General features: G+C 39.4%; 1 pseudogene across 1 annotated transcript in view; it reads right to left on the bottom strand.

Annotated features, from left to right (window-relative positions):
- LOC149197478 (WD40 repeat-containing protein HOS15-like) overlaps positions 1-20,808 on the bottom strand; it is a 281,562-nt pseudogene that overhangs the window by 176,208 nt on the left and 84,546 nt on the right. The window contains exons 2-5 of the transcript XR_016254768.1: positions 8,039-8,184; positions 7,515-7,914; positions 6,762-6,859; positions 6,623-6,669 (exon numbers count right to left, since the gene is read on the bottom strand). The product of XR_016254768.1 is annotated as a WD40 repeat-containing protein HOS15-like (transcript). The remainder of the gene's footprint in view (positions 1-6,622; positions 6,670-6,761; positions 6,860-7,514; positions 7,915-8,038; positions 8,185-20,808) is intronic.

The raw sequence follows: 20,808 nt of genomic DNA, 5'->3' as shown, positions 1-20,808 counted from the left end.
TCCAGACTTAATCAACAAATATCCACACCCAACATTGTTAGTGGAATAGGCAAAGAGCAAATTAATGAATCCCTTTCTCCTCAATATCATCAAGACTAATTGGATATACACACTTAGCGTTTGACTCATTTTCTAGGATATCATATCTCCATTATACACTAGATTTCATAAATCTAGCTCTTCCTCACATAGATCTTATTCACAGGCTTGGGTGCAATCTGCACACATTGCAATGAAATCTTGTTGATCTCTACCTTGCATAAATCCATCTTCTACATCCACCACATTATTTATGACAAACCTGCAAGCATCTATGCTCAATAGGCAAATTTGATAAATCCCAATCTAATCTATACCCAAGCTCAATAGATCAAATAGCACATTTTACGCGATACCATCAACAAATAGTCTTTAACAAGGATGTTCTCATTCACCATCAAATTTCATCTTCTTAATCTCTTTAACAGGGATGTTCTCATTCACCATCAAATTTCATCTTCTTAATCCTTCCAAGAAATCCACTTCAATCGCTTTGATGTCATCATTAAAATACCCAATATTATAGGCCACTCTTGCTAGAAAGTCTAGGCCACCATAGTTCTCATAGCATATGTAAAATCGAGCACAACAAGAGAAGTAAAAGAAATACAAAGCACATAATGTGAACAATTTACCCTAGAAAACCTTTACCAAGAAAAACCAGCACCCAAATACATAACTATTATGACCATGACCAAGCTGACCAAAACATAGGTGGCTTCAGGCATAGTATAGTGGAGTATGTCAACCCTTTAAAAAGGCCTTATCACATCAAATACCATCAGTGAATACCACCAGCCACACAATACCATGGACCCATAAACTACCTACAAGAAACCATAAATGACCAAATCAAGGTTAATTACTCTTTGATGGAGTCAAGGTTAAAAAAATTTGGAAACCCTCACTTCTTAGTAGTTTCACAAGAAAGGTGGAAGAAAAATTAACTTGAGTACTAAGTGGGCTCTAACCACTAAGCCTGCCCATACAACTAAATTATTAAAGCTAGGAGAATAAGGAGTTCATATCAGATCTAACCTACATTGGATTCCATTACAAAATAGGCCTGTCAAGTAATTCTTCATGTCATTCACAGAAAACAAAGTTATTGAACAAACCATTGCATTCAGAGAAACCCAGGCCAGGTAACATCTCATGCAAGTTTACCATAAAGTTTTGTTGGTTAAAACTCTTAAAATTCAATCTATGTTTAACAAACCACCTTATAAAGCAAGATCAAAGATTTTGTCTCAAAACATGGGCTGTTTAAAGTTTAAAACAATGTTGTGAACATCACGATCGGGATTAAATCGGCGAGGGTCTGAAATTGGAAAAAATCGTAAAAATCAGAATAAAATCAGCAAAAAAATGGCAAAAATACAAAAAACCAGACTTTCTGGGAAAATCGGGATTTTTTCAAAAAGAAAAAATCGCTGATTTAATTGTTTCAGGCAAAAAATCGCGATTTTCGCAACACTCGTTTAAACTAGCATTGCAACTCACAAATCAAAATGAGAAGTACAACATTCAGGCAAAGTCTAACTTGTTTTACTATGGCTTGCAATCAATGATTTGAATATGTCCATAGAGTTTAGGCATTTTGGTAATGTTATAATCAGTGAAACAGGAATCGGCGATTCTCCCGATTAATCGCGATTCTCAGTCGGATCGGCCGGCAAACGAGCAGTTTCGAATCTTCCCGAGTCAAATCGCGTTGACCGCGTTTGACTCGTGGTCAACGCGATTTTGACTCGCGCGTCGCGTTTTTTTCCCGAGTCCCGCCAAAAAATTTATCGGGTTCCGGTTCCTGTTTGCGTGATTTATGGTGTTATCGGGTTCCGGTTTCTGTTTGTGTGATTTATGGCTGCCGGCGTCCATTCTCCCGCGTCCAGACTCCATACGCCCGCGTCCATAAAGTTCAGAAAGTTGTTGTTGCAGTTGAACCGTCCAGAAAGTTGCTGTTGCAGTTGAACCCGCACAGTCGAGTCGCAGAGCCTCGAAGCTGAAGCCGCACAGTCGAGTCGTCGACAGTCCCGCCGCAGGCGCAGAGCCTCGAAGCTGAAGCCGCACAGTCGAGTCGTCGACAGTCCCGCCGCAGGCGCAGAGCCTCGAAGTCTCAAATATTCTACTCCCTCGCCTCCAACTCTACAGGTATCGAAATTTACAGTTTTGTTCAACAAGAAAGAGCCATATCACGAATCACGATTATGAACAATGTTCACTGGACATATCCGCATATATACTTAAATTTCACCAATAGAGAATCATTTCCTCATGATGATCTTAGCAGCCAGCTCTCTCATAACCTTCACGTGATTCAAAGAAATAGAGAATGCTTCTATCATTTACTCCTATCTATATTTTAAGGGCCAGCTCTAGTGACCTTCACATAATCCAATGTTGATGAATATATCTACAGTTTTTGAATTGATGAACACCATTTTTCCTTTCACCAGCTATCACATGAAAAAGGACATCTACAGCCGCCACTAAAAAGCCTTCAAATTCGATATTATACCTATAACAATATCTTTGGAGAGCAGATCAATCCATCTCGTCATGCTTTACATGTCTCAATGCACACATGCTTCTTTTGAAGGCCTTGTGAAGTTCGTGGATTATTGAACAATTGTTGCTGCTGATCTCTAAAGCCCGGCTGGTGGAAGATGTGCATTGCTTTACATAATACTTCTACCCACTCTATATATAAATCAGATTTTCACCTTGAATATTTTGATCCTTCACAATGCATGATAAATCCTTGGTTAAGAGGGATCTATCCTTCAGCAGAAGGCCTTATAATGCTTGTGGATGATTAAATCATTGTTGCTGTTACACACGAAGGTTGTTGCTGTAACTCTATAATGCCCAGGTTGGGACGAGATGTTTGTTATTTTGGTTAACACTCCTACCCGCTATATACACACATACAGCTGAGATTTGCACCTTGAATCTTTTGATCCTTCTCGAATCTCAACACAGATTTTGTAACAAAGATTATCTTTATCAGCCCTTGTTTCCATTTTCGTTTCAAGCAATGCCATGAAATTCAGAGTCCAGACATAGTGTTGATAGCATATTTTTAAATTTCTAGCATATTTTAAATTTTTGGATAATTTTTAAATTTGATTTTTTGTTGTCTTTCACAGGAGCCACAAATTAAATAGAAGCCAGACTCCAAATCTTAACAGAAGCCACAAATTAAACACAAGTTCAAAGCAACAACAATGCCGAGAGAGCGGGACTTTGCTTGGGCTTATTGTGACAAGATTTTCGGAAAATCCTTGCTCCTTTGTAAATTTTGCAAAAAGGAATGCAGTGGAGGCATTTATAGATTCAAGTTCCACCTTGCAAAAATACCTGGCCATGATATAGGTATTTGTGGCACCGTTGACGAGAATGTCCAATACCAAGCAGCCTTGGCCCTTGATATGTTAGAGCAACATAATGCCAAGAAAGCAAAGCAAAATGCTGAAATAGGAAATGTTGGAGTTGATACTTTTTCTGCCACTAGCCCCATGTCACATCAATCTGTTGAATCCTCAATGCAGTTCCCAAGTTTTCCACACATGCCTCCAAGGCCAAGTCAAACTCAAAGCCATGCCAGTCCTTCAACTCCTTCCTTCAACACTGGAGGTGGAAACATAAACAACTTTTTTGCTCCCCGCACAAAACCTGGTTCCCAACCTACCTTGGATGGCACTGGTTGGAAAAAAAATATCCATAGTCAGGCAAGGAAGGCCATTGCTAACTTTTGGTACTATTCTGACATACCTTTCCACTGTGCCAGAAGTCCTTATTGGCAAGCTATGATTGATGCAATTGCTGTTGCAGGTCCAGGGTTCAAAGCCCCTACATCAGAGAGCCTTAGGACAGATATGTTGTTAGAGAGTGTTGAAGATGTCATGCTTGTGCTAGCTGAGTTTCGTTCATCATGGGCAGAAACAGGGTGCACCATCATGAGTGATGGATGGACAGATCAGAGGAATAGAACTTTAATAAATTTCCTTGTATCTTGTCCCGCAGGCACAATGTTTCTCAAGTCAGTGGATGCTTCAGATAAGGTTAAGACTGCCCAACTTATCTGTGAAATGATGGAGGAAGTCGTTCAAGAAGTGGGAGAAGAAAATGTTGTACAAATTGTCACCGATAATGCAGCGAATTATATGGCTGCTGGTAGACTTTTTGAGATGAGGCACCCCACTATTTTTTGGACCTCTTGTGCTGCCCATTGCATAGATTTAATGCTTGAGGACATTGGTAAGCTTCATTGGATACATGAGGTTGTGGAGAAGGCAAAATCCATAACCAAATACCTATACAACCACACTATTGTCCTAAACACTATGAGAATATACACTGAAGGTAAAGAAATTGTTCGACCTGCAGTGACTAGATTTGCAACAAATTTCATATCTTTGCAATCTGTGGTTGAGCAAAAGATAAATCTGAAGAGGATGTTCTTGGGACCTGAGTGGATGGGATCTAAACATTCCAAGACCCCTGAAGGCATCGAAATTGCTGCACTTGTGTTTAATGATGGCTTCTGGAAAGATGTTGAAGAGATTATTGCTGTGACGGAGTCCCTTGTTAGAGTTCTCAGGTACTTTTAGTCTTTTAACTTTTTCATTTTTTAAATTTCATTTCAAGCTTCTTTTTATTTACAATGTTTCATATTTCTTTAAATTTGAATGCTTGAACTTTCAGGATGGTTGATGGTGACAAACCCGCTATGGGTTACATTTATGAGGCGATGGATCTCGCAAAGGAGGCCATCAAAAGAAGATATGGGGATGATGAGACAAAGTATATGCCTCTTTGGGACATTATAGATGCATGTTGGGATAGGCAATTGCATTCCCCCTTACATGCTGCTGGGTACTTCTTAAACCCACAATATTTTTATGATAAGAGCAAATTTAATGAGGATGGGGAGGTTGGCAGAGGACTTATGACATGCTTGGAAAGGTGCTTCCCTGATCCAGAACAACAAAGTCGTGTCTTTTCCCAACTACAAGATTATAGGGCACCATCTAAATTGTTTGCCTATACCAGTTCTATAAGACAAAGGTCAAAGATGTTGCCAGGTACCCAGCTTGAAGGCTTCATCAATTCATTAAATTTGTTTAAACTTTATTTTGTATGTTAGATGTTTTATTAAATTTTCTTTTCTTTTTAAGTTTTTACTATTTACTAATTTGGTACTTCTAGTCTTCTACTCACAAACCCTTACCACTTGCTAGGTCTTTGGTGGCAAAACTTTGGTAGTGATACGCCAGATTTGAAGAGATTTGTCATTCGAATCTTAAACCAAGCATGCAGTGCTTCAGGTTGTGAACGCAACTGGAGCATGTTTGAGAAAATACATTCTAAGAAGCGCAACCGATTGACACAAAAGCGCTTGAATGACCTTGTATTTGTCCATTACAATCTACGACTTCGCAACAAACAAATACAAGGTGAGATTCGAGAGCTTGAATTTGAAGGTTTCATAATCTAGTTCGTACTTTAAAAGTTTAAAGTTCAAACTTCAAAGTGAAATTTTAATTCACATTTCAATGTCTCATGATAATGACAGGTATTGATCATTCACCAATCGACCTTGAAGAGTTAGATTTGCAAGCTACAAATGCGGCAGAATGGGTTCAATTAGATGAGCCTCCTCTTTTCAGCCTTCATGACTTGGAGAACTTTGAGAGTCAAGCAAGTGAAGGAGTGGGAGGAATCGCTTCTAGTTCTCACTCTTAAGAGTGTTAGACTCTTAGTTGCTGATTTTTTTCTGATTAGTATGCAGTTTTTAACCTTTTTGTAAACTTTTAGAAGCATATGCTTCTAAGGACTCAAGACTCAGTGCTTTGGATCATGTGTGGACTCATAACATATATGAGATACTTATTTATTCATGATATTTTGGACATCTATTGATATTATGCATTGTTTGGACATACCTTTACCCAATATTAATGAAAAATGGTTTTTTTAATTCAATATATGCGTATATTTTTATTTAATGAATTTGCCGATTTTTTCCCGATTTTTTCCCGATTTTTTCCCGATCCGATTAAAACTTTTCGCTCTTTTGCCTCGCCAATTTATTGCCGATTCCGAGTCTGGTAACATTGGTTATAATAAATGGAGATTCAAGGAAATTCAAGATATGTGAGTGTTCCCATTATACTTAGAAACAGATGCAAACTCTTGAACTTTGTCCATCCATGGTGTTATCTAGGCTTTGGAATATTTAAGGAAACCGTGACTAAACCAACTTAGATTATTAAGCAGCTATTAGACTAAAAAGATTCTTTCCCACAACATTAGCTCAGAATCAACCCCAGCTTGAACTTTGCACACACACCGAAGCTGCGCTAATACAAGCAACTCCACAACTCATCAAACAGAACTGTCCATTGCTTTATGTTTCCAGAATGTAATCTTTATGACAGTAATAATGTTCTGTAAATAAGCTTTACCAATATAAATATCTTCCTACCACAAATCATATGATAGAGAATATATCAAAAAGCTATACTACAGCTAGTTGCTAGAGGCCCAAATTTCACAAAGAAAAGCATAAAAAACTTACCCAGAAGCAAGCAGTGAACCTGTTGGACTCCATGCACAGATAAAAACCTGAATGGCAGGCAGAGATTGTTTTATATAATTAGCAAATTAATTTTGTCATAAAAGGAAATGACTGACCATTCTCTTGTGAAATTGCCAACCTCAGAAGTGTGTCCTTCCAAGATAGTGACATCTGAACTTGGAATCTCACTAAATGTAGGTGAAGATGTGGCAGTTGTAATCTCCATGGGTTCTGGGCCTGAATGAAACAGAACAGTGAATATAAACTGCAAACTAAATCAGATGAAACATGAGAAAAGATAAATTTTGATAATATCTAAAAATGCCCACAAAACTCAGTCAATGGGACTAATAAGTACAACAGTGTCCATACAGTGTGGAAGAACAAAACTAACTTCTATATAAAGCAAAAAAGAAGAGAAAAACAGATCTACATGTGCAACTATTGCTGAGCACTCTAGGCCTGTGAAATTATATCGAAAAGAGAATCAGAGCCCACCAGAAAATACACTGTCCTTTGAAGTTCATCTAGCCCATTATTTAATTTACTGGACAATAGAGAGATATTGACGGGAGCAAAATCTCTATTCCCAAGGAAACAGCACTTAATAGTTTATCAGCACAAGTCAAAAGCACCAATAACAAGCAACATTCAGACAAATGCATGCATAATATTATCAATAAAATCAATTTTACAATTCCGGCACAAAAGACAGATAATTGTATATGGATTTCAAATTTGTCAACTTGTGCACAGTTTGTCTTTAAGATATTGACCTAACTTGATGTGACAACTCTTAGAATGCCATTTTAGAAACTATTGGAGACAATTAGAGATCAACAGGCATTATCTAAATTTACTCTGCAACAATGACTGGATGCAATGGACTAACCTGCAGGCACTCTAGTCTCCTCAACTTTAACCTTGACTTTCTCTTCTCGATCTCTATCTTTCTCCTTCTCAACATATTCCTCGTGTTCCTTCTCCTTTTCCTTCTCTTTTTCTCGCTCTCTGTCCCTCTCCTTTTCTAGTCGTTCCCTTTCTCGATCTCTTTCTTTCTCCCTTTCCTGCCTTTCTCTCTCCTTTTCCCTCTCCTTTTCCCTCTCTCTTTCGCGTTCACGTTCACGTTCATTTTCTCGTTCACGTTCTTTTTCCTTCTCTCTCTCTTTCTCTTTCTCTTTCTCAAGCTTTTCCCTTTTCTCTTTTATCATTTGCCTTAGCTCATAAACATCTTTTGTGATCAGATCCAATGGTTGCAAAAGAGAAAAATCACCATCCACGTCTGTACCATTCTGAGGAGAACAAATGGAAGAGAGTTTTCATACATAAAGATAAAGACCACAAGCCATACATAATTTGCATACAAATATCTCCTACCCTTATAGTTGACAAAGAATAAGTTGAATGCGCACTTACATTGGTCAGGTTTGCCTCCAATTCCAAATATTGTAATCCCTTCTGAACAAAAGACACAAGGGCACCAGGAGGTACTAGGTTACCATCTATGGGATTTTTATGGATGCCAGCTTCATACCCTAATGTAAATGCAGCATGGATAAACCCTGAGCAAAAAACAACCATAATAACCTATTAGTCATAAGGAAGACTATGCATTTGCAGCTACTATAAAAATTGTAAGCAAAAAATATCCATCCTTCAATTATGCAAAAACAAAGACAAGATTTCAGCAAGCAAAAATCACTTCTGTTAAACATGAAATGCAAATACAATAATCATATTATGTGTCAGTCAAAAAATAGCCCATGGCTCCAACAGCCAGCCACACAAGCATAGCCGTAAAGAAATGTCCCTATAAATGAGAAACAAAGATGCAGAATATTCCCTACTAGTTGTGCTAAATCTACCTCAGTGAGCATTCATCCAGGTTACAATCAGTGATAGATTTGGTTCAGTAACTAAAAATGACTAACCATAAAATAAAAGTTGGTATATGAATTGTGCTTGATAAGCATCTCTTTCTTATGGAAACAACATTGACAAGCAACTTTTCATAAGGCAAATACACAATTCAAACTGGCAGAAGCTTCTGCGTTTAGATCATATCCAGGTATGCAGATTTCATACAGGAATGCCATTTTTAACAAATGATATAGATACTCTCCAAGTTGGAGGCAAAACGGATATCCAGTTAAAAAGGTATCAGAATAATACACAGGTAAGATAGTTTCTCTACGTCTCCTTTGCTACTAATAAAATAAAAACAAAAGACAAACCTAGCATATTCTCAACTACTAGTGCATGAGTCCTTGAGTAGGGAACAATACAGCAGATCCTATGGAATCCATTTTAAAAAGTGTACTATTAAAGAAATTCCTTTCCAGGAGGACAATATTATCAGAGCTACTATAAAAATTGTAAGCAAAAAATATCCATCCTTCAATTATGCAAAAACAAAGACAAGATTTCAGTAAGCAAAAATCACCTCTGTTAAACATGAAATGCAAATACAATAATCATATTATGTGTCAGTCAAAAAATAGCCCATGGCTCCAACAGCCAGCCACACAAGTATAGCCGTAAAGAAATGTCCCTATAAATGAGAAACAAAGATGCAGAATATTCCCTACTAATTGTGCTATATCTGCTTCAGTGAGCATTCATCCAGGTTACAATCGGTGATATATTTTGTTCAGTAACTAAAAATGACTAACCATAAAATAAAAGTTGGTATATGAATTGTGCTTGATAAGCATCTCTTTCTTATGGTAACAACATTGACAAGCAACTTTTCATAAGGCAAATACACAATTCAAACTGGCAGAAGCTTCTGCGTTTAGATCATATCCAGATATGCAGATTTCATACAGGAAAGCCATTTTTAACAAATGATATAGATACTCTCCAAGTGGGAGGCAAAACGGATATCCAGTTAAAAAGGTATCAGAATAATACACAGGTAAGATAGTTTCTCTACTTCTCCTTTGCTACTAATAAAATAAAAACAAAAGACAAACCTAGCATATCCTCAACTACTAGTGCATGAGTCCTTGAGCACGGAACAATACAGCAGATCCTATGGAATCCATTTTAAAAAGTGTACTATTAAAAAAATTCCTTTACGGAGGACAATATTATCAAACTAGATCACCTGATATTCAGCTTATTTTAACAATGGAATATAAAAATTATACAGTTGATGCTTCCTGCTGAAATATAGAAATGAAAGCTAAATAGGTAGTCTTATGATAGGAGGTCAACAAACACCCATATTCAATACAACTAAACTTGATAACTCAACTACTCAGCATATTAATAATAAAAAAATACTACTGCAATAGAGAAATGAAAGCTAAAGGGGTAGTCTTATCATAGGAGATCAACAACCAACCATATTCAATACAACTAAACTTGATAACTCAACTTCTCAGCATATAAAGAATAAAAAAAATAGTAAATACTATCATTATTTCTGATGGTGTAGTTCAATCTAAGGAGGTAGTCATGTGAGAGGAGGTCAACCACCTGCTCTACTCAATACAACTCAACTTCTCAGCATATTAGGGAAAAAAATTACTACCATTCTCTCTAATAGTGTAATTCAAACTTTCTATCTTTGATATTAAATTCTATTTTCATCTAATGCACACATTCTATCTATTAAGTTGGAGCTACTGAAGCTTGCAAAGACAAGATTTGCTAGCTATTACCTCACCTTCATAAACCTTCTGAAAAGAGAGGTGTTACCCCTCGTATTGTATGAGGTTTCACATTGTGATTTTCATCACATTGATGAGATTTGCAGCTGGTACGCAAGGACCATTTGAATGGCCTTGCAGCATACATCTTCATGGAGCCTCTTCTCTTCTTGGCATTGGATTATTTGACAGAGATCTTCAGAGGAGATTCAATTCTATGGTGTATGGTCATGGTTGATGGTCAGATGGTGGTTTGTCGCTACTTTCATACATTTGCTTGATTGACCACTCTCTTGACATATGGATGCTTGCTACTTTGTGTTATATTTTTGGAGCTTCCTAGTGACTGTTAAATTTCTAATACCAGCCAGATTTATTTTCTCACGGCAAATTAGTTTATCCCCAGCAGTTATTTATTTACCCATATAAACACTGATTTACCGAAAAATAAAATCACTAGTATTTTTAACTTCTAGAATTAAAAATATGCAGCAGAAATAAACCAGAGAGATCAATCACACATTGCAAAATTAATTAACCCACAACAATTCTCCGTCATTTCATTATGGGATTTTTGACCCACATAAATACAAGGAAAAATGCAATCTCGAACCTGCAACTTGGCTCCCTCAAAATGAATTCAGCCTAAATAAATCAGCCTAGGAAATTTGCCTCCGAATGAAATCGACCTAAAGAACTCGGCCTCCAACAACTTGACCTGCGCCCTCCAACAACTAGATCTGTGCCTTGCCCCTAATGTGCACTTGAAAAACCCCAACACTCAAGCAACTCAGCCTCCTCTAGATAAATGCAATCTCTCTCTAGCAACTCGGCCTTGCAATCTCCTCCTACTTAGCCTCCTTGGATTCACACGAACCCACTCACACTTCTTCTTTGCACACTCGTCCGCTGAGCCACTTGCACTGCAGAGATAATTGCTCTCTCTTCGTGATGACTCACTCACACAACTTGTGCTCTTCTTCTTGTATATTCACCTCTTTGCTAGGCTCCCATTATAATCCGCATTGAGTCCAAATCCCTAACCCTAATCTCCCTTCTAGAACCATCTTGGAGATCAACTCTTGACATTATTTCTAAGTCACTTAAATAATTGAATTATTTATCCTTAGAAATTAACTCAATAGTCCACAATAATTAATTTATTTTAAGTATTGTACTTTTCCTAAGCTAGACTTAGGACTAGAAGAGGCAAATAATGTCTTCCACATGCTAAGACACCAAGCCGATGTAGAAGACATTCCAAAGCTACTCAATTCAACACTCCCTCCTAGCAAGGAAGGGATTCTCCACTATTCCCAGTTTATCTCGATATGTCACAAGCTTTCCCTTCACTAGAGGCTTCGTGAGAAAATCTGCCACCTGCTCTCTGTAGAAATGTACTGCAATCTCACATCACCCTTCTAGACGTTGTCTCTAATGAAGTGATATATGAGCTCAATATGATTGGACCAATCATCAAAAACAGAATTCTCAGAGAGCTTAATGCAACTTTGACTATCACAGTGTATCACCATTGGCCCCATCTACAGATCAAATAATCTTGCAAACATCTTGTGAAGCCAAACTGCCTCACATCTCGCCATACTCGTTGCCATGTTCTTTGCGTCTATTGAACTGAGTGCCATTGATTGTTGCTTCCTGTTGAACCATTAGATCATGGTTGATCCCAAGCTAAACAACATCCAAATGTGGGCTTTCTATCCAACACAATCCTTGCCCAATCAGAATTTGTGCACCCCAGCGCTCCATCCCTGACATATCTTAGTCCAATGTCTATTGTCCCTCGCAGGTATTTCAGCACATGCTTCACTGCCACCCAATGAACCTATCTTGGTTCCACCATGAACTGGTTCAGTGTATTCACAACAAAACATATATTTGGCCTAGCGTTGACCAGATACATCAAAGAACCTATCAGTTGTTTATGCAATGTGGGATCAACTAATTCACCCTCTGAAGCGCTTAGCTTCTTCAGATTAGTGATCATAGGTGTAGACGTGGGCCTGCAATCCTCCATCCTGAATCTCCTCAAGATCTCCATTACATACTTGCCCTGTCCAAGGAAAATCTCTCCTGGCTACTGCCACACCTCCAATCCCAAAAAGTAATGCATCAAATTAATGTCCTTCATGTCGAATTCCAAAGAAAGATCCTCCTTTCACAGCCCTATGAGCTTCTTCGATCATGTCAAGAAGAGATCGTCCACATATAATACCAAGATGAGCGATTCACCCTCAAAGAGTACAAAGTGCAAGTTGGGATCTGCTTCACTCTTGTGAAGCCCAAACCAAGAAGATATCCATCAATCATGGCAAATCCTGTGTGCGAAGCCTACTTTAACCCATAAAGAGCCTTCTTCAACCTACATATATGGGAAACTCTCCCATGCACCTCAAAACCATGAGGTTGCTCAATATACACCTCCTCCTCAATCACTTTGTTGAGGAAAGCAGTCTTCACATCCATCCGATGTATCCTCCACCCCATTTCTGAAGTAATAGACATAACTGCTCTACTGGATGCATATATGGTGGCGGGTACAAATGTCTCCTCATACTCCACTCCCTCCTTCTTGAAGAACCCTCTCACCACAAATCTCACTTTATGCTTCACAATACTGCCATCCACTGCATGTTTGATCTTGTAGATCCGCCGGGAAGTGACCACAAGCTTCCCCTCCAGTCCTTGCACTGTATCCCAAACATCATTGCTCAAGATGGAGCCATACTCCTCTATCATGGCATCTATCCAAACCTGCTCGCATATAGCCTCCTCAAAAGTGGAAGGCTCAAACTCGTTGACGTTGCTCGATAGTGCAAAATAATTGGAATATTTGGTCGATGTTTTGCTCTGCCTGAAAGTGATATTAGGAGCCTCCACATGTTCCTCAGCATCTCTCCATGTATATTTGGCCCATCTAGGCCTCCTCCTGGTAGAGCTCAAAGGAATATCCAGCTCATCCTCCGAATCTATTAGTTGTGTCCTTGCTAGTGTTGTTGGTCCCTGCTCAAACTTAGAAGCTTCTCGCTCCTGCTCCTCTACCACTGTTGACTCCCTCACATGAGATCTCCTAAGTATCATGTCCTCATCAAATCTAACATCTTGACTCTCCTGGAATGTAGATTAGTTAGGGCTTTGACACTTCATTGTAGGCAACAAACACGCCCCTCTTAGATAAGGCCTCCAGCTTAGTCCTCTTCTCTGTAGGCACATGGACATAAACTAGACTACTACCAAATACGGGCAAATGACTCACATTCGGTTTCAATCCTGTAAATAGCTACTCAGGAGTCACGTCCTCCAACACCCTTTGAGGACTCTTGTTCTACACATTGTTAGTTTTGTAGCATTAGGTAGGTGTTCTAGTCTTGATTTTGGTCAGAGAGGCTAAGGAACACAAGAACTCCAGAACTAAGAAAAGTTTCAAGAGAAATCACTTAGAGACGCCTCAATTAAGTTAATTAATCAATAATTAAATTTTTCCAAAGTCTAACTTAGGAAAAATGATTAATTAACAACAATTAAGTGAGAAAGGTGAGATCTCTCTAGAAACTTACATGGATCAACTCAGAGATGATCTTAGTCATTGATAAGGACTTAATCATGGTCATTGGTGAGACAATGAGAGATTATAAGAGGAGGTCAATAGGGTTAGAGCTAGACACACAAGAAGAGTGATTTTCCTTAGCAGATTGATTTTCCAAATAGTAGCATTCAGCCAGAAGGAAAAAGGAGAAAGAGGGAGATTAGTAGCAGGTTTCCAGAGGAGGATTCCAAATCTAGAAGAGTCAGCTGACAGAGAGATGAGTTTTCCTCAGTGAAGCTAAGCAAGGCCCACGCAGAGGGCTTCAAATGAGAGTTCGATTTAGCCAGAGGAGTTGTCGATTCAGTTGTTGGGGGCCTACATAAGTTTCAAGAGGCCAAGCAAGTCACTTCCAGGCGCAAAGACAGGTAGAGCTGCAAGATTCAGCGTGTTCCAAAAGAAATGTGAATTAGCCTACGCAGAGGCTCACGCATGGGCATTTTGTGTAATCCCAGATAGACCAGATTTCAGAGCCGAGTCAGTGGCGGTGTTGAGGTATTGGCCTCACAAATATTTTGCCAATATTTATCTTAGATTGGATTGCTAGATTAAGCATCCAAATTGTACTCAGAATCTATGTTGCTACATAATAATAAAACCCTCATCTATTGCATCAGTTTTCCCACATTGGGTTTTTTCGGGAACATTTGTCCAAAAACAACAATGTCATATTTTTGAGTATGTGTGTTATATTTTCTCAATTCCGCATTTTTATTTCCGCAATAATTTTATGGCGAAGAAATTGCAATGTGATTAATTCGTTATTTTACTGTAACAAAATAAACTACATAACTAATCCAATTAGAAGATTTAATTCCAGTCGCTGAATTTCAAGGAATTATCACATGGTATCAGAGCATTTTTTATTAGAGATCAGAGTCTCAAAAGCAAGAGGGAGAAATTTTGCAATCCAAAGGGAGTTTGCAGCACAATTTCTCCAGATTTGCACAAAGCCAGAGAGGCAGTGCGAATTGTTGGGCAGAGGGCTTGATTTCCAGTAGCAGGTTGTCGGCAAAGAACGAAATTGTCCAGTACCAATTCCAACGTGCAATGGTGTAGTCGGGAAGCAGTTCCGATGAGCATATCAGTATTTTCATTGAGCAGATCTAGGCACAATTGGTTTACAGCAGGTTTTGCAGTAGCAAATCAGTGTCGAGTGGAAAAGAAAAAGCACACAGAGGAATTTCTCAGGAAATCCGTGATTTCTAGAGGAAATTCGTGATTTCCAATTGCATGTGGTAGGAGCAACCAGGAGAACTGTGCATTCCAAGAGGGAGTGTGAGTAGCAAAGCAAGCAACCAAGCAAGAAAAGGAGGAGATTCCTATTTATTTCCCTGTTGTGAGTTTACTTCGAGATTGGGACAGGCTAGATGGAGCATCCAACTACTATATCTAGAAAGCCATAATGCCTTTCTTGCTAGATGAGCATGGTCTGAAGACATACGCAGAGAAAGTTGCAATTGTACCTATAGACCCGCAGCAGCTAGACAACTACAAAAAGAAGATGGCCAAAGCAAAGCGATTGATCCTTGATGGCATTCGGGATCATATAGTCTCACACTTAGCGGCCAAGAATACAGCGAAAGAAATGTGTGATGCCCTCACATTGTCTACCAGAATCCTTCTGAGAATCGAAATATGTTCTTGAAGGAGTTGAGATCCACCAGGATGAAGAAGGGTGAAGGGGTTACTCCTTACCTTAACAGGATTCAGGATGTCCGACAAAAGCTTGTTGCAGTTGGAGAGACACCTCCAGACAGTGAGCTGGTGCGTATAGCCATCAACGGCTTCATCGAGGAATGGGGTACCTTCATTCAAGGTGTCATTGGGCGAGACACGTTACCAGGTTGGGATCAGTTATGGGCAAATTTTATTCAGGAGAAGATGAGACTAGCATTAGTTAGGAGCTAAGTTGCACGAAACGGGGAAACGGGTACGAGTTTCCGAAACGGGAAGCGATACGAAACGCGACCTCCCCAAATTTTGGAAACGGGGAAACGCGAATATATATATATATATATATATAAAGTATTTAAATATATATATATGTGTGTGTGTGTGTGTGCAATCATAAAGCATAAATGATACATTATAATTTATTACACTTAAACATTAAGATTTAATTTACATCACATTTACTCATGAATGATCACATAATGAAAATAAAAATATCGGAATATCCAAAAGCAACCTTTATTAGATATCCAAATCTCAAAATCAACCTTTATTTATATTAATATATGAGGCTGCAAGTACAATAAAGACTATAAGGCTGCAAGAGAGAGATCCAAATGAGGATTTTCTGCATCCACATCACATTCTTTAGAAGGACCACTGTTGTATTGGGAGTCTCCTACTACATAGTCGAACGACCTTAGTGCTCTTGATTAAATACACGTTTCATACCCTAGTACCCTACATGATTTTGATTATTGGGAGTTTCCCCTGCATAGAGGGCTTGGTTCTCTTGATTAAATAGAAGTTCCATACCCTAGTACATGATAAAATCCAATGGAAACATTGCAACCCCCTCAATCCTGAAATCCTGAAAAACAAAAGTCTGCTGGATTTTGAGTGAGATCTAAAATTCTACTTTCTCCATATGAAATCCAATGAGGGCGAAACCACTCTCAAACATCCTGAGTCATTTCATGGTAATGTTAAAAATTTAAGTAAAAGGATGAAAATGAAAAATAAAGGAGAATATCACTTTTACTTTAAGAATTTAACATTACCATGAACTGCATGTCAACACTAGGGTAAAAATTCACTTTTATAACTTTAGACACACATCTAGAACATCCTGGAAACCCTAAAAAAATTTAGAAACAAATTAAAAAAAAATAAATTTAAAAAACAAATGTTTTTTTTGGGGAAACGTGGCCTGTACGGCCTGGAAACGCGTTTCCGGCCGTACGGCCACGTTTCCGTTTCGGGAAACGTGGCCGTACAGCCGAAAACGCGTTTCCAGGCCGTACGGTACGGGGAAACGCGTTTCGTTTCGTTTCCCCTGGTGAAACGCCCCCTAGGGCCACGTTTCCTACAACTTAGGTTAGGAGCAATATTTGTGCCAGCGACAGCAAAGGACCAAAGGGGGTGAAGGAAGAGGAGAACGTAGCCCTTGCATCAAAGGGAAAAGCAAAGAAGGGTCATAGTCAGAGGCAAGGCTCACAGGGAAAAGAAAAGAAGAAAAAGGATTTGTCGAAGATCGAATGCTTCAAGTGTGGTGAGTTCGGTCACTACAGCACCTAATGTCCGAAGAGGAAGAAGGACAAGAAGGAGAAGAAAGAGAAGGCAGCAGATTCAACAAAGATAGACAATTTGTCTTTCAAGTTGGAGGATGAATCCGCACTATATGCAACTATACCTCTAGGAGAGAAGTGGGGTGACATTGAGCTTTAGTCACCAGAGTTGCAGAGATTTGGGAGGGTCCATAGAGGTGAGCATCAGACAATTGTTTCCTCATGGATCATTATCCTTGCTACAGGGGCCCACAGTATTCAGTAGCAGGAGAGATCAGTGTCAGGTTGATGCAATCAGTTCTTGAGGGGCAATTACAATACTAGTTGCAATTAGATGTCGAGGGGCGCAATGCAATGGCAACGCAGATAGATTTAATGGGCAGTGCAAAGGCCAATAGCAGCCAAAAATTCAAGAGACAGTTGCAGCATAGGGACATAGTTGTTCAGTATTCAGTATTTCGGTTGCAGCAGCAGCAACATGAAATCAGTTGCAGTGTAGTGGCAAAGTTGGCAGCAGTATAATTGCACAATGCAAAGTCGGCAACAACGTAGATGGAAGGTGGTTCAGCTACAGTTGTAGCAGATGAATCAGAGTTACGCAATAGCTTGGTGGGCAGTGACAAGTAGCCACAGTGGTTAGACATCAGCAGCTTGTATGGGAGGAGATGTTATGAGACAAAAAGTGAGAACACCTTCCTCACTAAGAGGGAGTGTTAGTTTTGTAGCATCGGACAAGTGTTCTAGCGTCAACTTTGGTCAGGGAGGCTAAGGAACACAAGAGCTCCAAAACCCAGAAAAAATTTCAAGAGAAATCACCTAGAGACACCTCAATTATGTTAATAATCAGTAATTAAATTTTTCCTAAGTCTTGTTACCCACCACTTGTGAGTAGTATGCATAGCAGAAAAGTGTTTTTCTCCCTAGATGGTCCTCAGTTGGCAGCTTCTTGCAACCACTAGATAGCTCGATGTGCCACTATCTCTACTCCTTGAGCCAGCCATATGGTCCCTCACCCATCTGTTATGATCGTATGCTGGAAGGTGTGCCTCCCGACCCCAAAGTTATGACTTTTCATTAGTGTAGTTGAGAAATTTTGTTTACGTTTCATGGACACTTTTGGGCATGGATTGGTGGGGGGGTTCGGCGGAAAGAGTGGGCTAGGTTTGCACTCTTGTCTCCTCTACCCAATTTGATAATTAGCCTTGTATCCTAGTCCCATGGGATCTCCTTCACTGGCTATTGGCTTTAGGGCTGGCACTTGGAGACCCGTGAGGATGTCAACGTGCCCCCACACCCACTTGGGAGCGCCAAAGTGACTTGTTTGGAAACACAAGGGGCCAACCCCTTGTCCACTATGTTTGGAGTCTATTCTCTCACCATGGCACACTTTGCACTTCATTAGGCCTTCTCAATGGCCCAACGACTCATTATGTAGATAATTATACCCACTTGAGAGGCTTATCTTTTATGTTATGAAGCTATTTGGTGGGCCTGTCACCAAAAGTATTATTATTATGCTCATTATTTTATTTTAGGGGCATTATTAGTCCAAATTAGGCCATTTGAATCCCTTAGAGGATTGTATAAGTAGAAGAGAGACATTCTCTCTCATTCATCATCACTTAGATTGGATTTGTATCCCTTAAGAGATTTTCACACTGTTTGTTGGGTAAACCTTTTGGAGCTTTCTTGATGCAATATGATGTTTGGATTTTCGCTATTGTCTTTGGAGCTTCTTTCTAATGCAAAGATGATGAATGGATATACTCTCTCATTCATGTAAGTCGAATTTTGATGCTATTCTTGTTATTTTATTGGTTCACTGCATGTTATGCTTATCAATATTCTTGTATGGGTTAAAGTAAATGCGAAATTCTTCTAGGAACCTTGAATAAGTGATGTAATGCATGTGTTGTACTTGAAGAGAGTGGGTAAATTTCCTAGAGGCACACCTCGTAGGATTTAAGCCTCAAAACTTCATCTCTTTGGCAAATTTGAAGTGTAAATCCCTATTGACCTAGTTGTTGCCCTTGAAGAGGCTAGCAAAGAACAATTAGGGCTCCCTAGCTCACGAAAATTCATGATCTCTGTGTATCTTGACTCCATTAAGCCCAAGCAATAAGGCATTGATCCTCGTATCCCTTTGGTGGTCAAATTTACCTCTCTTTTCTTCACTTTTCCAATTTATAGGCCTAACCCTAGAGGGTCACCTAGGGCATCAAGCAAATCTTTTATAGCCATCCAAACACTTTAAAATTAGTCCACAATTGCGTTGGGGTCTTCTCAAGGGGTCCACCAAATATCAAGCAATTCCGACAATGGAATCTCGAGATAACGCAAGCCCTAGCTCGAGGAACATCTCTCTACCTAGGCTAATTTGGGTTAGTGTCCTCAATTGCATCATTGCATTCAAATTTCAAAATAAAATTAGTCCTTTGATCCTATTCTCCTCCCCAATTATGTCAAGCCCCTCTTTGAGTGATCGACTCCATACCCTTGACCTAGTTTGGGTCCACATGGCTTCTTTGTGGTCCCACAAATATACAACTCATATTCAACAAGGATTACTTGGAAGCCATTCCCTCATTGGGATCCTAGTCTAGGAACCTTCTTGTCAAAGCATATCCCTTCAATCTAAACTCAAGAATCCCCTTAGCCCTTCCTAGAGAGCCCATCACCTTGCTTCTCAAGCAAGTCATTTATTTGAGCCTCTCTTGTGAATAGGCTTTAGGAATCACTCCTTATCCAATCATTGATCTATTCATCATTGTGATCCCTCTTATATTGGGTCTCCCATCGGTGAAAATTTGTATAGAGCAGGGAGCCTTAACTGAAGTGACAGTGGGCTATTGCTCCATTGTTGCCCCTTGTCCTAGTAGTTGTTTTATAGGATCCCCTCCTAAGACCCTTATTAGTTTGAGCGGTAAAATTTTGGCGTCATTGTTGGGGACACAAGACGTGTGTCTTGTTTCCCTTATGACATTATTGATATATCATTTGGCAACTCCATTAGAAGATCAATGCTTGTAGGGTGAAGCAAGCATCTCTATAGGCACCTTTAATTTCACCCTGGGGACTCCTACATAATTTACATTATATCCCAATAGGATGTCTTTCTTTGACGATTTTCCCACTTTGGACATCACTAGCATCCCTGGGCACCCTAATCATGCCACGGGAAAGATGGTACGTGGGTTGCCAGTGTATGATGGTGATCCACTCTCCGCAATTGATCATGTAGAAAGATTTACTTTGCACACTTCAAAGGAGAATGTGGTCCATCAGGATGTCCTTATTCTATTGTTCATGAGCACTCTCCATGGTCATAACTCATGGTCGGATAATCACGAACCTAGGAGCATCCCATCCATTAAGGAGTTCTTTGAAGGCTTTCTTAGACATTTTCAAGTGTGCCCTACATTAAACATTCGAGACAAATCCTTCATTGAGCGTCATCATCACCTTGAGAATCTAGATGATGGGCAGGAAAGAGGGTCCTCCCTGGATCCTATTACTACTCAAACTAGCAGGGGTCTTAAAAGGGGATCCTTGAAGGGCTACCACTAGGTCAAGGGCAACAATGGAGCAATAGCCCATTGTCACCTCGGCTAAGGCTCCCTACTCTTTACTGACTTTCACAGATGGGAGGAGACCCGTTATAATAAGGATCACGAAATTGAGTGG

Source organism: Pinus tabuliformis, chromosome 2_2 (assembly GCF_031772625.1).
Source record: "Pinus tabuliformis cultivar Carrire ecotype Pingquan chromosome 2_2, CPIR1, whole genome shotgun sequence".
NCBI lineage: Eukaryota > Viridiplantae > Streptophyta > Pinopsida > Pinales > Pinaceae > Pinus > Pinus tabuliformis.
The sequence above is the reverse complement of the archived record's forward strand: the minus strand, read 5'-3'. Positions and strand labels throughout refer to the sequence as shown.